The sequence below is a fragment of the Carassius gibelio genome, chromosome B15, assembly GCF_023724105.1.
Source record: "Carassius gibelio isolate Cgi1373 ecotype wild population from Czech Republic chromosome B15, carGib1.2-hapl.c, whole genome shotgun sequence".
Taxonomy (NCBI): Eukaryota; Metazoa; Chordata; class Actinopteri; order Cypriniformes; family Cyprinidae; genus Carassius; species Carassius gibelio.
Window position 1 is genome coordinate 2522502 of NC_068410.1, and position 15001 is coordinate 2537502.

A 15001-nucleotide genomic window follows, 5' to 3' on the forward strand; every position below is an offset into this window, starting at 1 on the left:
AGAGATTTATTCAGATCAACACCAAACTTGGTCAGTGTAATCTAAAGCCCTTTGCAATAATAAATTGCGAAGGACTTGAGGTTTCGTTAAAGGGCGGGTCCATGGCGGCCTGACAAATTTCGATGTTTCGCCATGAAAAAGGAAGTGGCTGTAACTCAGACATACAATGTCCAATCTGCCCCAAACTTCACATGTTGGATAAGACTCTTGACCTGAACAGATCTACATGCCAATATTCAGTTATAGTCATAGCGCCACCTATTGGCAACAGGAAGTTACATATTTTACACTGCGACAAACTACTCCTAGAAATTTTATGACATCAATGTCTTTTTTGTGGTCAGTCTAATCTAAAGACCTGTGTGATGTTTAGTTGTGAAGATCTTGAGTTTTTGTTAAAAGGTGTGTCCATGGTGCCGTGATGAATTTCGATGTCTCGCCATGGGAATAAAAGATGTTATAACTCAGGCATAAAATGTCCGATCTTGCCCAAACTTCACTTTTGTGATAAGGGTCCTGGCCTAAACAGATCTGAAGGCCAATATTCCATTGAGTGTGGCAAAATGGCTCGATAGCGCCACCTATACACTTTCAACGGAGTGCGTATACACATTAAACGGAGTGCGCCTCGAGCTATGTTTCACGTACATGTACAAAAATCGGTACACACATGTAACACACCAATATCTACGAAAAAGTCTCTTGGTACGAAATCCGAATCCCAACAGGAAGTCAGTTATTTAGAATTTTCTCTGCAAAATTAGTGTTGTTTTGGCCATTTTCAGGGGTTGTACTTTAACAAACTCCTCCTAGAGATTTATTCAGATCAACACCAAACTTGGTCAGTGTAATCTAAAGCCTTTTGTGATCTTAAATTCCGAAGATCTTGAGGTTTCGTTAAAGGGCGTGTCCATGGCGGCCTGACAAATTTTGATGTTTCGCCATGAAAAGGATGTTGTTGTAACTCAGGCATAAAATGTCCAATCCTCCCCAAACCTCACATGTTCGATAAAAGTCCTGCCCTGAACACATCTGAAGGCCAATATTTCTCACCGTTCACCTATTAACTAAAGCCACTCGCTGCCGGTGAGCCCGGGTGCGAGGGCCCGTTCATCGCTGCTTGCAGCTTTAATTAGGGCTCAAGCCTGGAGGGCGAGAGCCCTATTGTTTTCCTTAGGATTATTTGTTATTATTATTATTAGGGCTCAAGCCCAAAGGGCGAGAGGCCTATTGTTTTCCTTAGGATTATTTTTTATTATTATTATTATTATTTTTTTCCAACGTCTCGGGGGCTTTTGGGGCCCTTAACGTGCTTAAAAAGTCTTGAAAATTGGCACACAGATTGGAACCTGCGGCCATTAGGGCCGGGCAGAGACTGATACACGGGCGTGGCACAGGGGCTCTACAGCGCCCCCTGGAATATGGAGGGCCATATATCATACATTCTTGCTCGTAGACGTATGAAACTCGGTACACATATAAATCTCATCAATCCAAACAACTTTTGTATTGCATATCATGGGCTCCGCCCAACAGGAAGTTGGCTATTTAGGGTTTAGTATTAAAATTTTTCGTCAAAGTTGTGGGGGCTTTTGGGGTCCTTAACATACTCAAAAACTCTTGAAAATTTGCGCACACTTTGGAATATGTGGCCTTTAGGAGCCTGCAAAGGCTGGGACCCGGGCGTGGCACAGGGGCTCTACGGCGCCCCCTGGAACACAGTCATAAATGTTGATGTATAGCTCACACATACTTGCACATATTCATATGAAACTCAGTACACATATAGATCTCATCGTACCGAACAACTTTCGTATTGCATGTCATAGGCTCCACCCAACAGGAAGTCAGCTATTTAGAGTTATGTAAAAAGCGCATGCTCTGGAATTTGAAATACTTGTCATAGGTTTTTTTCTCGATTGCCGCCAAACTCGGTCAACATGATCTCAAGACACTGGGGATGAAAAATTGCCAGGGGATTTTTGATATCTCGAACGGTTTGCTCGTGGCGAGGCGTTGAAATTATGGCGAGAAATTAGAAACAGGAAGTGTCTAATACCATCCACATACATTTCCTGATTTTAATCAAACTTCATCAGATTATTCGTTGTATGATGTCGATCGCATATATGTGACTATTAGGAGTCAAAGTTATAGCGCCACCAACTGGCAGAAGGAAGTGTGTCATTTTCAAAATGATTTGAATTCAGCATCTTATTATTACTCGATTTGCTTCAAACTTCATCAGAATAATGTTAAAACACAGCTGATATAAATCTGCAAGGGGGATATTGATATCTAAAAAATTGTTGCCGTGGCAACATGTCAAACTGGAATACTTCTCAGGTGATTTTGAGGCAAATAACATACTTAGAATTTCACAAAACTCTGAACACACATCAGTATTTCTGATAGGAACTTAAATTGTGAATGGATTTTGGATAGCTTGAATGGTTTTGCCGTGGTGATTTTTTTAAATGACCTTACAAAGGGAATCATTATTGTATTTTTAAATTGCAGCTTCCAAACACGTCAAAGAATTTTTTCATACAGATGAAAAAGTCATTCTGAGGAAATATGGATAGTTTCACGACTTTACAACACTGTATGGATAACAGAAAATTAAAAAAACTGTCAGACATCTCATCTCACTCTGTCCCTCTGTTTGAGTGTATGTGCTTCAGACTTCCATTGTCTCAGAGAAATAGCGCCCCTACAGGTTCAATTCCCGAACTTTTACTTTCACTTTTAAATCGGTTAAAAATACAAACAAATACTTAGATTTAATTCACACTGACAAGCTAAACCAACATATCTGATTATTACCGGTTCAGGGCTCATGGATAAATTATTTCTGGCCAGAGATACGTGAGAAATAGGAGAGATGAATCACCGCTGTGACCACGAGCGTCTGGAGTAAAGAGCTCAGAGAAAACGAATTTATTCCTGTTTTAAAGCTTTTAAAAATAAATTATTACAGCGATATCACACAATCAACCAATTAGAACACACCAAGAGCTAAATTAAGATGTTTTTGAACTGTTTGTGTGAAAATGAAATATTTGTGGCTGCCTATCTGAAATCACCGCCTCCGATCAGCGCGTACAGTGTCCAGCTCAAAACAAACGAATTTATTCTTGTTTAAGAGCTTTTTTAAATAAAATATTACCACAAATGCACACAATAAACCCATTGTAACACAACAAGAGCTAAATGCAGGTGTTTGTGACCTGTTTAAGTGTGCAAGACTATTTGAAAGCGCGACTGGCAGAATAACATATCTCTCGAGCTGCAGGATTCTGTCTTTCGTCGTACGAACGAACACATCACGGACAAGATTATTTCAAAATACATAATAGCTTGGCGAATATAAACGAAAACAGCCACGTGAACATAAACTGGATCTACTGGATTTGAATATTAAAGTGACCACATTTACCACTTGCTTCTGTCTTCAATTTTAATCTATATAAAAAAGGAAACTCATTCGACTTGGCTGCTTTTTTAATGTGTGCGTATTTATTTATTTATCTTTTTATACATTTTGTATAATTTCATAGTTTGTGTATTACAATTATAAAAACAAAAATAAAATTAGCCACTCACATAGAAATAGCTTAGGCCTTAACCTTTTTCTGACAGTTTTAGGGATTTTTAAAAATCCTAAAAAAACCTTATTTGTGCTGCAAATAATAATTTCAAACTCATTTGATACTGACCTATGACATCCTGTGACATTATATTTATTTTAATTTACATAATCTCATGGATGTAACAGTAAATCTGTTCAGCTCACAGATCAATACTAAGCTGTAATACAAGCAGAACTTTCACAAATGCTTATGAGTCATTTAAGGATTTGATAACACTGTAAAATAATGTCTAATTTGTTAACATTAGCAAATTCATTGATAACACTTTATAATAACTGCACTCATTATTAAATAGTCAGTTCATGCTTTATAAAGCCTTGTCCCAATATTAATAGTCAGTAGTAAGCAGTTTATAAATACAGCTATGTAATGTGTGTGTGTGTTTGTGTGTTAAGTGTGTGTGTGTTAAGTGTGTGTGCTGAGTTTGTGTGAATGTGTGGGAGAGGGGATGGGCTTGGTGTCAGAGAGAGAGAGAGAGAGAGAGAGGGAGGGAGATTTAATCATCTCTTTAATCACCAGCAGAAAAAAAAGCAATTTTGTGTTGTTGTTGTTTTTTCATCATTACAGCTTAAGAAATATCTTAGGCCTCAACATCAACTGTTGCTGCTTTATATAGCCTTCTCCCAAAATTAATAGTCATTAGTAAGCATTTTATAAATACAGCTATAATTAAATTGTTCATGGTTTATATGCACATTTATTTTGAGGAGATTATAGGCTGTAATCTTCCTAAAAAAATAAATAAATAAAAAAAATAAACAAACACAGAACTCAGAAACATTTATTTCAAGATGCAATAAAAGAAAACTGCACACTATATATACATATATATACAATTGCATAAGTTTATATATATATTTTTTTTATCAAGTGTACAGCTAATAATAATAATAATAATAATAATAATAATAATGCATTTTATTTAAGGCGCATTTCAAACCACTCAAGGTCACCGTACAACAAGTAACAACAGTAACAATATTAAAACAAAAAATAACAGCAAATAACAATGTCAATAAAAAACCACAATAATATTAGAATAGCACAACATATTGTGGAATACTATATTAAGACTTTATATATAGGCTTTATGAACAGATAGGTTTTGAGAGATGCTTGAAGTACTAGCATCACCTCCTCTTGTACGACGGTTTGAGGAATATATCTTCCAGATAGTACCGCCGCTCCCTATATGCAGAATACGCAGTCTTCGTAGGGCACCAACTCACAGAGGGGGCACCATCCCAGTAGCTCAAAAAAAATAAAACATGCGCCATTCTCCCATCCGCGCTCGCCACCGCTCGGACATTTGCGGATGAATGTTCGTAATTGATGGATGGACATCTATGCCCGGGTAAAAGACATCAGCAATCCGGCACAGAGAAAAGAAAAATAAAGTAAAAAACAAAACAAAAACAGGCATAAAGTTGGCTTGACATTGGACATTCGAGAGTCTCAAATTTAGGGACCATCTCTAAAGTTACATGTGATATTGTTATACACTTTTCTAACGTCAGTAGCATTTGAAGAGAATGACTTACAGTCATAAAAACAACTGTAATTGTTCATCTAGGTGACAGCTATAATGCACCATTAAATTGAATGTTTGATATTTATTAAAACAAACTGTAAGTCATATGTAAATTATGCTACTTTTTCACATGGGCTCAAAAGCAAATTTGAAGCTCAATAGCATTTGAGGAGAAAGACTTGCAGTCATAAACCAATTGTAATGTGTTCATTTAGGTGTCAGCTACGATGCACAACTTATACATTTTTTATATATATTAAAATAAAGTGTTACTAAAGTTATATATATTGTTCTGTGTATGTGATTTCAAAGTCTAGATGGGTCGGATTAACCCTTTAACTGCCATATCCCTTAAAATTTGATTGCCAGAGGGTTACTGTAAATGCTTATGCCCGCTGGGCACAGTTTTCCCGATGCCACCGGGGTGGCGTTGCACTGACGGCTTGAGCCCGCCATCGCTGCTTGCAGCTATATTTATTATTATTTTTCTTCAAGGTTTCGGGGGCTTTTGGGGTCCTTAACATGCTCGAAAACTCTTGAAAATTGGCACAGAGATTGGAACCTGCGGCCATTAGGGCCGGGCAGAGACTGATACACGGGCGTGGCACAGGGGCTCTACAGCGCCCCCTGGAATACTGAGAGCCATATATCATACATACTTGCACGTAGACACATGAAACTCGGTACACATGTAGATCTCATCAAACCAAACAACTTTTGTACTGCATGTCATAGGCTCCGCCCAACAGGAAGTTGGCTATTTAAGGTTTAGTATTCGTATTTTTCGTCAAAGTTGTGGGGGCTTTTGGGGTCCCTAACATACTCAAAAACTCTTGAAAATTTGCACACACTTTGGAATCTTTGCCCTTTAGGAGCCTGCAGAGGCTGTGACCCGGGCGTGCCACAGGGGCTCTACAGCGCCCCCTGGAACACAGTCAGAAATGTTGATGTATAGCTCACACATACTTGCACATATTCATATGAAACTCAGTACACATATAGATCTCATTGTGCCGAACAATTTTCGTACCGCATGTAATTGGGCTCCGCCCAACAGGAAGTCAGCTATTTAGATTTATGTAAAAAGTGCATGCTCTGGAATTTGATATACTTGTCATAGGATTTTTACCCGATTGCCACCAAACTCGGTCAACATGATCTCAAGACATTGGGGATGAAAAATTGCCAGGGGATTTTTGATATCTCGAACGGCTTGCTCGTGGCGAGGCGTTGAAATTATGGCGAGAAATGAGAAACAGGAAGTGTCTAATACCATCCACATACATTTCCTGATTTTAATCAAACTTCATCAGATTAATCGTTGTATAATGTCAATCGCATATATGTGACTATTAGGAGTCAAAGTTATAGCGCCACCAACTGGCAGCAGGAAGTGTGTCATTTTCAAAATGCTTTGAATTCAGTATCTTATTTTTACTCGATTTGCTTCAAACTTCATCAGAATAATGTTAAAACACAGCCGATATGAATCTGCTGGGGGGATATTGATATCTAAAAATATTGTTGCCGTGGCAACATGTCAAACTGGAATACTTCTCAGGTGATTTTGAGGCATATAACAGGCTTAGAATTTCATCAAACTCAGAACACATATCAGTATTAATGATAACTAGACACTGGCAAAAGTTCATAAGAGGGCGTGGAAGAGGCACTCTATAGCGCCACCTTTTGTCAAAAGTGGGGGGGTTAGTTTTAGCTACAGACACCAAACTCGGTACATAAATTGTTCTTATCGAGACGGACAACTTTCTAACTCACAGTCATCAGCTACGACCAACAGGAAGTCGGCTATTTTGATTTGAATGTGGATTTTTTTTTACATTTAGCTGTGAATAAATGCATACTGCTCAGCGGAGAGTAACACTATACACACCAAACTTTGTCTACATGATGCCAAAACATTGAGGAACTTTAATTGCCAAAGGATTTTGGATAGCTTGAACGGTTTTGACGTGGTGATTTTTTTAAATGACAGTAAAAAGGGAATTATTAATTGTCCTGCATTTTTAAATTCCAAACACTTCAAAACTTTTTTCATACAGAAAAAAAGTCATTCTGAGTAAATATGGATAGTTTCACGACTTTACAACACTGTATGGGTAACAGAAAATTAAAAAACTGTCAGACATCTCATCTCACTCTGTCCCTCTGTTTGAGTATTATGTGCTGAGACTTACATTGTCTGAGAGAAAATGCGCCCCTACAGGTACAATTCCTGAAAAGGAAATTCGACTGAAAGGGAGGAGACTCTCTTTTAGTTTCATTTTTAAATCGGTTAAAATACAAATACCGGGTCAGGGCTCATTAATAATTGATGTGTGGTCAGTGATACGTGAGAAACATGAGAGATGAATCATTGCTCTGAGCAGGAGCGTGTGGAATGATGAGCTCAGAAAAAAACGAGTTTATTCTTGTTTTATAGCTTTTAAAATTAAAATATTAAAGCGATATCACACAATTCACCAATTAGAACACACCAGGAGCTAAATTCAGATGTTTTTGAACTGTTTGTGTGAAAATGAAATATTTGCAGCTGCCTATCTGAAATCACCGCATCCGATCAGCGCGTACAGAGTTCAAAACAAACAAATTTATTCTTGTTTAAGAGCATTTTTAAATAAAATATTGCCATAAATGCACACAATACACCCATTATAACACAAGAGCTAAATGCAGGTGTTTGTGACCCGTTTAAGTGTGCAGGACTATTTGAAAGCGCAACTGGCACAATATCTCTCGAGCTGCAGGATTCTGCCTTTCGTCGTACGAACGAACACATCACAGACAAGATTATTTCAAAATACATAATAGCTTGGCAAATATAAACGAAAACAGCCACATGGACATAAACTGTTGAGAAATAAATCTGAAGTAGATCTACTGGATTTGAATATTAAGTGACCGCATATACCAGCTGCTTCTGTCTTCAATTTTAATCTACATATAAAAAAGGAAACTCATTCATCTTGGCTGCTTTTTAATGTGTGTACGTATTTATTTATTTATTTATTTATTATTTTGCTCTAACAAGAATTAATCTATATTTAATTAAACCAATTACATTTTATTTTACATTTTATTTGTCCAATTCTGCATCTATACGCCTAAAAACCTAAAACATGCTCTATTATACTATTATTAGCAATTTCTTTATCGTCCAATTTATCTGGTGTACACACTTTTATTTTCATAATAAACTTGCTTGTTAGATTATACACAGTTACAGTGGTCTATAATAAATATTAACAGGTTTTATTCAAGCTGTTTAGAATGATTGCAGTAGGCTAATTTTTTTTAATGTAAATAAAAAAAAATAAAAAAAAATAAAAAAACATTGGAAAACAATAACTGTTGTACTTTTTCATACATTTTGTATAATTTCATAGTTTATGCATTATAGTTATAAAAACAAATAAATTTAGCCACTCACATAGAAATCTTAGGCCTTATCCTTTTCTGAAATTTTTAGGGATTTTTAAAAATCCAAAAAAACCTTATTTGTGCTGCAAATAATAATTTTAAACTCATTTGATACTGACCTCTGACATCCTGTGACATGATATTTATTTGAATTTACATAATCTCATGGATGTAACAGTAAAACTGTTCATCTCACAGATCAAGACTAAGCTGTAATGCAAGCAGAACTTTCACAAATGCTTGTAGGTCAATAAAATCATTACAAAAGAAAAATAATTTAAGGATTTGATAACACTGTAAAATAATGTCTAATTTGTTAACATTAGCAAATGCATTAATAACACTTTGTAACAACTGCACTCAATAGTAAATAGTCAGTTCATGCTTTATAAAGCCTTGTCCCAACATTAATAGTCATTAGTAAGCAGTTTATAAATACAGCTATAAATAGCTTGGTTTATAAGCACAATTATTAAAAAGGAGAGTAAAGGGTCAGTTATCTTCATATGAAAAATAAAAAAATAAAAATAAACAAACAACAACACAGATTGATACAGAACTCAGAAATGTTATTGTGGATTTATGATAAAATCAGCCTGTAAATGAATTCATACTCCTCCAAGAAGACACAATTATTTCACACCAAACTTTTTTAACATGAAGCCAATATACTGAAGATGTTAAATTGCGAATGGGTTTAGGATTCCTTAAATGGTGTGGCCATAGCGATTTATTAAAGTAACATAAAAAATACAATATTTATTTTACTATATGTTTAAAATTTTTCATTCCAACTCTTCATAATTTTTTATATACGTAGAAGTCATCATTTGAAGGAAGCACAGTAAGTTTCATAGCTTTATCATTTTCAAGAGCCAGCATAAAATTAAAACTATCATAACTTATAAATCAAGCTTGCAATTCTTAGTACCAATAATGGCCACCAGATGGAGCTATAGGATTACTTTTAAATACTTATTATAGAAACAAGTATGATTTAAAGGCACACTAAGTAGGAATTACTCCCATCTAGTGGTGAAATTGTATTTTGCATTCAAACTAATTTTGCTCTCCAGCACCTCGCTTTTTCAAATGTGCGTTGCATCTACGGTAGGCGATATGTACCAAAAAGCTTTGACGGGATGTCTTCTAATAGCACTTCGTCGAGTTTTCCTTCAGGTGAACAGGTGTGTTATTTCAAACAAACAGCAACATGACCATAAACAAACGAATGTTACAGTATGAATTACTGACTGTGGAAAACATGAAATATTGTAATTAGTAGTTATGTCTTCTTTATTCGTTATATTTTCTGAATAATGTGCATTGTTAGATATAAAAAAAAATATTGTAATATAGATTGTAACACTGACTTACCTGTCGAGAAGAAAACTGGCCACTTCAGCGTCTCTTTTGAAATCTTTGAAATTAGCTCTTTCCACCTAGAAAAAGCTTCCCCGACATTAACTCTTGTTTTCTGTAATCTACGGTCACGTTTCCTTTTACGTTCTATTTTTGACTGTTTTGGCGACGATGTTTTCTTCTCCTGTGGCGCGGAATATGTATGGTCCATAATAAGAATGCAATCCAGACTTTTAAACTTGCCGGTGCAGTTTCAAGCGCCTCTCACTGCTCTGCACCTGCGTTTCTGGCTCTGACTGAAAACGCGCTGTGGAAACGCGTTGGCTTAGTACTTTTTGTCCCTCTCTGCTATTATAGTTTTGCAAGATGGCGGAACTACATGGAAGCCTCCGTCGACCTACCCGTCCCATGTATATAAAGATAATAAATACTTCATTTACGAGGATTAGTTTAAACATTGGCATAGGTATTTGTACCCCATTGAGGGCATATTTATGAATAAAAATATTGATTTTAGATAATAAAATACCTAAAAAGTTACTTATTGTCCCTTTAAATCATTTATAGAAATCTTTCAAAAAATAATATGAATTTTATGTATTTTACTGATAAAATGACCCTCACTTAATTAGAATAACAAGCTGAAGTATTGTGAACTGTATATTAAGAATAATTCTTTATAGGCTTTATGGACAGATACGTTTTGAGTGACTCTTGAAGGTTCAGCACCACACCCTCTTTTACCACTGTTTAAAGAATTTATCTTACAGAACAGGTGCGAATGAATATTGGATAGCTTGAATGGTTTTGTCGTGGTGATTTTTTGAAATAAGAGTAAAAAAGTAACCAGTAAATGTCTTTTATTTTTTAAAAGTGCAGCTTCTAAACACTTCAAAAATATGTACACATAGAAGACAAGTCATTCTGAGGAAATATGCATAGTTTCATGACTATACAACATTATATGGATGATAGAAAATTAAAAAACTATCATACATCTGATGTCACTCTGTCCCTCTGTCACTGTGGGTAATGTGTGTGTGTGTGTGTGTGTTTGTGTGTGTGTTAAGTGAATTAGGTTGTGAAACTATTGCAATTCTTAGTACCAATAATGGCCACCAGATAGAGCTATATGATTACTTTTAAATAATTATTGTAGAAACAAGTATGATTTAAATCATTTATAGAAATCTTTCAAAGAAAAATAATATGTATTTTACTGATAAAATGACCCTCACTTAATTAGAATAATATGCTGAAGTATTGTGAAATACTGTGTATTAAGAATAATTCTTTATAGGCTTTATGGACAGATAAGTTTGGAGTGACTCTTGAAGGATCAGCACCACATCCTCTTTTACCACTGTTTAAAGAATGTATCTTACAGAACAGGTGCGAATTGATTTTGGATAGCTTGAATGGTTTTGTCATGGTGATTTTTTGAAATAACAGTAAAAAAGGAACCAGTAAATGTCTTTTATTTTTTTAAGTGTCTAAACACTTCAACAAAATGTACACATAGAAGACAAGTCATGCTGAGGAAATATGCATAGTTTCATGACTATACAACACTATATGGATGATAGAAAATTAAAAAACTACCATACATCTGATGTCACTCTGTCCCTCTGGGTAATGTGTGTGTGTGTGTGTGTGTGTGTGTGTGTGTGTGTGTGTGTGTGTGTGTTGTGTGTTAAGTGTGTGTGTGTTAAGTGTGTGTGCTGAGTTTGTGTGAATGTGTGGGAGGGGGGATGGGCTTGGTGTCAGAGAGAGAGAGAGAGAGAGAGAGAGAGAGAGAGAGGGAGGGAGGGAGACTTAATCATCTCTTTAATCACCAGCAGAAAAAAGCAATTTGGTGTTGTTGTTGTTTTTTCATCATTACAGCTTAAGAAATATCTTAGGCCTCAACATCAACTGTTGCTAGCCTACTCCCAAAATTAATAGTCATTAGTAAGCATTTTATAAATACAGCTATAATTAAATTGTTCATGGTTTATATGCACATTTATTTTGAGGAGATTAAAGGCTGTAATCTTCCTAAAAAAAATAAAAAAAATAAACAAACACAGAACTCAGAAACATTTATTTCAAGATGCAATAAAAGAAAACTGTACACTATATATATATATATATATATATATATATATATATATATATATATATATATATATATATATATATATATACAATTGCATAAGTTTATATTTATTTATTTTTTTATCAAGTGTACAGCTAATAATAATAATAATATTGCATTTTATTTAAGGCGCCTTTCAAACCACTCAAGGACACCGTACAACAAGTAACAACAGTAACAATATTAAAACAAAAAATAACAGCAAATAACAATGTCAATAAAAAAACACAATAATATTAGAATAGCACAACATATTGTGGAATACTATATTAAGACTTTATATATAGGCTTTATGCACAGATAGGTTTTGAGAGATTCTTGAAGTACTAGCATCACCTCCTCTTGTACGACGGTTTGAGGAATATATCTTCCAGATAGTACCGCCGCTCCCTATATGCAGAATACGCAGTCTTCGTAGGGCACCAACTCCCAGAGGGGGCACCATCCCAGTAGCTCAAAAAAAATAAAACATGCGCCATTCTCCCATCCGCGCTCGCGACCGCTCGGACATTTGCGGATGAATGTTCGTAATTGTTGGATGGACATCTATGCCCGGGTAAAAGACATCAGCAATCCGGCACAGAGAAAAGAAAAATAAAGTAAAAAACAAAACAAAAACAGGCATAAATTTGGCTTGACATTGGACATTTGAGAGTCTCAAATTTAGGGACCGTCTCTAAAGTTACATGTGATATTGTTATACACTTTTCTAACGTCAGTAGCATTTGAAGAGAATGACTTACAGTCATAAAAACAACTGTAATTATTCATCTAGGTGACAGCTATAATGCACCATTAAATTGAATGTTTGATATTTATTAAAACAAACTGTAAGTCATATGTAAATTATGCTACTTTTTCACATGGGCTCAAAAGCAAATTTGAAGCTCAATAGCATTTGAGGAGAAAGACTTGCAGTCATAAACCAATTGTAATGTGTTCATTTAGGTGTCAGCTACGATGCACAACTTATAAATTTTTTATATATATTAAAATAAAGTGTTACTAAAGTTATATATATTGTTCTGTGTATGTGATTTCAAAGTCTAGACGGGTCGGATTAACCCTTTAACTGCCATATCCCTTAAAATTTGATTGCCAGAGGGTTACTGTAAATCCTTATGCCCGCTGGGCACAGTTTTCCCGATGCCACCGGGGTGGTGTTGCACTGACGGCTTGAGCCCGCCATCGCTGCTTGCAGCTATATTTATTATTATTATTAGGGCCCGAGCACCGATGGTGTGAGGACCCTCTTGGAATTGCTCCGTTTATTATTATTATTATTAGGGCCCGAGCACCGATGGTGTGAGGACCCTCTTGGAATTGCTCCGTTTATTATTATTATTATTAGGGCCCGAGCACCGATGGTGTGAGGACCCTCTTGGAATTGCTCCGTTTATTATTATTATTATTATTATTATTATTATTATTATTATTCTTCTTCTCCAAAATGAATCGCATTTTTGAGGGCCTAAACATGCTCGAAAAGTCATGAAACTTTGCACACACCTCAGAACTGGCGAAAATTTACGTCTGATATGGGTTTCAGAAGTGGGTGTGGCAAAATGGCTCAACAGTGCCACCTATACACGTTCAACGGTGTGCGCCTCGAGCTACGTTTCATGTACATGTATGAAAATCGGTATACACATGTAACTCTCCAATACCTACAAAAAAGTCTCTTGGAGCAAAATCCGAAACCCAACAGGAAGTCGGTTATTCCTAATATTATGAGCAAATTTTGTGTCATTTTTGTCATTTCCATGCGTTGTATTTTAACGAACTCCTCCTAGAGATTCATTCAGATCAACACCAAATTTGCTATGCCTAATCTGAAGGCCTTTGCGATGTTAAATTGCGAAGCTTTTGAGTTTTCGTTAATGGGCGTGTCCGTGGCGGCCTGGCGAATTTCGATGATTCGCCATGAAACAGGAAGTTGCTATAACTCAGACATACAATGACCAATCTGCCCCAAACTTCACATGTTTGATGAGACTCCTGACCTGAACAGATTGACATGCCCATATTCAGTTATAGTCATAGCGCCACCTATTGGCAACAGGAAGTGACATATTTTACACTGCGATGAACTACTCCTAGAAATTTTATGACATCAATGTATTTTTTGTGGTCAGTCTAATCTAAAGGCCTGTGCGATGTTAAGTTGTGAAGATCTTGAGTTTTCGTTAAAAGGCGTGTCCATGGCGCCGTCACGAAGTTCGATGTCTCGCCATGGGAATAAAATATGTTATAACTCAGGCATAAAATGTCCGATCTTCCCCAAACTGCACATGTGTGATAAGAGTCCTGGCCTGAACACATCTGAAGGTCAAAATTCCATCAGGTGTGGCAAAATGGCTCGATAGCGCCACCTACACACTTTCAACAGAGTGTGCCTCGAGCTATGTTTCACGTACATGTACAAAAATCGGTATACACATGTAACACACCAATACCTACGAAAAAGTCTCTTGGTACGAAATCCGAATCCCAACAGGAAGTCGGTTATTTAGAATTTTCTCTGCAAAATTGGCGTTGTTTTTGCCATTTTCAGGGGTTGTACTTTAACGAACTCCTCCTAGAGATTTATTCAGATCAACACCAAATCTGGTCAGTGTAATCTTAAGCCCTTTGCGATGTTAAATTGCGAAGATCTTTAGATTTCGTTAAAGGGCGTGTCCATGGTGGCTTGACAAATTTCGATGTTTCGCCATGAAAAAGGAAGTTGCTGTAACTCAGACATACAATGTCCAATCTGCCCCAAACTTCACATGTTAGATAAAACATCTGCCCTTAACAGATCTACATGCCCACATTCAGTTATAGTCATAGCGCCACCTATTGGCAACAGGAAGTGACATGTTTTACGCTGCAACA

At 36.1% G+C, this 15001-nt stretch overlaps 1 protein-coding gene across 2 annotated transcripts in view; it reads left to right on the plus strand.

Moving 5' to 3' along the window:
- LOC127972224 (immunoglobulin superfamily member 11-like) overlaps positions 1 to 15001 on the plus strand; it is a 151276-nt gene that overhangs the window by 30143 nt on the left and 106132 nt on the right. The window lies entirely within an intron of this gene.